Here is a 2344-nt window from a genome sequence, read left to right as displayed (position 1 = left end):
CACACCTCTGAACAGAAACTTCACACTCACTGTGAAACTTCGGTTTGAACCACAACGACGTGAGCAGAAAACAAATCTGTGGGAGAAAAACTTCAGCAGCAGCAGAAGAATCACAGCCGGAGTTTGATGCTGGAGATGTTTCACCAAGAAAACTCAGACAACCATCATAGTCCCACTGCCATACTCCCACCACCGTGCTTCCAGTGCACGTTCTCTTCCTCCTCCTTCTTCGTCAGATGACTGATTTATCTGAAACCATCTAAACTCTGACTAAAGTTCAGTATTTAACTAAACTCTGGATGATCTCCAGCATCAGGTTAACGTTTTAAAACGTCGTCTCCTGGCTCCACCTTTGGCCCCTCCCTCTGTGGTTGAAGTCTTGTGGATGTCTGCAGTCATTTTTGAAGAGGATTCTGGTCCGTTTGATCCCAGAGTTTGGTTGGTTTGATCTCTCTTTTTCATGAAGATCCTGAGGAGCGCTGCAGCTGAATTCTGTTGAGGAAACCATCTGTGAACCTTCTGCAGGTCAACCTCCGCTTCGTCTGTAATCCTGTTTCCATAACAACAGATTTAACTAAATCTGATGGATCTACTGGACCTCCTCAGGTGTGTCTGCGCGAGGCTAAAGAGAAACTTCTCCTCAGGTGAGAGATGATGGAGCTTCATCCACCGTGAGAGCAGATGGCATATCGTCTCTCTATAGAAGAAGACTTCCCTCCAGACAAGTGAGGTCCCAGCAGAGGCCGAGGGTTCACACAAACAACGTGAAGCTAAACGAGGAGGTTTGACTGCAGAAAATCCACAGCAGCAGCAGGAACATCTGACCTCATGTAAATGTTCAGATTCGTTTCCCAGTCAAACTAGATTCATGGAACTCATCACAGTCATACCAAATCAATGAGATGTTTCACTGTTGGAGCTGCAGCCAGAAGACTCCAGGATGAAGATGGACGAAAAGACCAACCAGAAACACAAAAACTTCTGCTGGACGACTCAAACACACTCAGGGGAGAGCAGACAGAGGAAAGGTCTGCAGATGGTGTAAACTCCCCGTGTGTGACCCCGCCCAGCGCGGCCAGGTGGACCCGTAGGTTAAAATGTGGCCCCAAATGGGTTCACCTGGTTCTTCTTCATGAGCTGCTGCACCGTCTGCAGGTTGTATCCGTGGTTGGTGGAGGTGGTTGGAAGAGTGACACTGTCCACCAGGCCGCTGCCTAGCACAGGGAGCGGCCTGCTGAGCGTCCACTTAAGCTAATAGTATAGTGAAGTAACTCTCTTATTTTGATAGGGTCTGGCAGGAACAGGGAGATGTGTTTTTGTTTTTACCACAACAGTAACATTTCCCCTCAGAGATGGGAGAAGTGGTTGGACTCTGATGTCATCTCTGATGTCATCGTCACCTTCAGGCTCCATCATGAAAGCTTTGCATTCATGAAGTTTGCCTCCAAACCGAAACAGGAAGTTAGTTCCTCTGGGGAGGAGCTGAAGGCTCCGCCCCCTGTTCTTCTTTCATCAAGCAGAAACGAGGAGGAGCTGAAAAAGATGAAACACCTGGTCTTCTGTCCGGGAAGTCCCAGGAAGTGTTCCATCGAGGAGAACTCTGATGTTTCACCATAGAGACGGTTGGGTTGTTTCCCACCAGAGCGAGGACAGACTTCACTGCCTCCAGGTCTTCCTCTAAAGAGGAGCTCACCTGACTGACTCACCTGAACCTGGCGGTTGTTTTTTATCTCCATCTGTTGAAACACTTTCAGTTTGGAATTTGCATAAAGCTGACATGCAGCTGCTCTGCTGTCAGGAGGACAGAGGTCAGGAGTCTCTGCAAATGGAGGTGACTGCTGCAGTAATCAGCTTTTATGATCTGTCGTCATGGTAACAGTCGACAGAACAGGTGAGGAGGGTCTCAGGTGCAGCAGAGACTAAAGCCTGGTTCTCCTCAAAGCTGCAGGAGAATCTGTCCTCCTGGGAGGAGCCTCCTTGTTGGAGGTTAAGATCAGAGCAGACCTCCTCCATGTGGAGGAGCAGCCAAGAAGGTCTGGACATCTGCAGAGAAGTACAGATGTTTGACCAAAAGAAGCCAGAAAGATCAGAGGAGATGATGTCTCTGGGAACTCCTCTGTCCTCCTGCAGGAGATGGAAGACACTGGTGCCCTCCTTAAACCCAAAGAGCAGAAGGACATGGATGGATGATGGATGGATGGATGATGGATGGATGATGGATGGATGGATGATGGATGGATGATGGATGGATGATGGATGGATGGATGATGGATGATGGATGGATGATGGATGGATGGATGGATGGATGATGGATGATGGATGATGGATGGATGATGGATGATGG

This window comes from Oryzias melastigma, linkage group LG1 (assembly GCF_002922805.2).
Source record: "Oryzias melastigma strain HK-1 linkage group LG1, ASM292280v2, whole genome shotgun sequence".
In the NCBI taxonomy this organism is placed as follows: Eukaryota; Metazoa; Chordata; class Actinopteri; order Beloniformes; family Adrianichthyidae; genus Oryzias; species Oryzias melastigma.
This window is presented reverse-complemented; position numbering follows the sequence as displayed.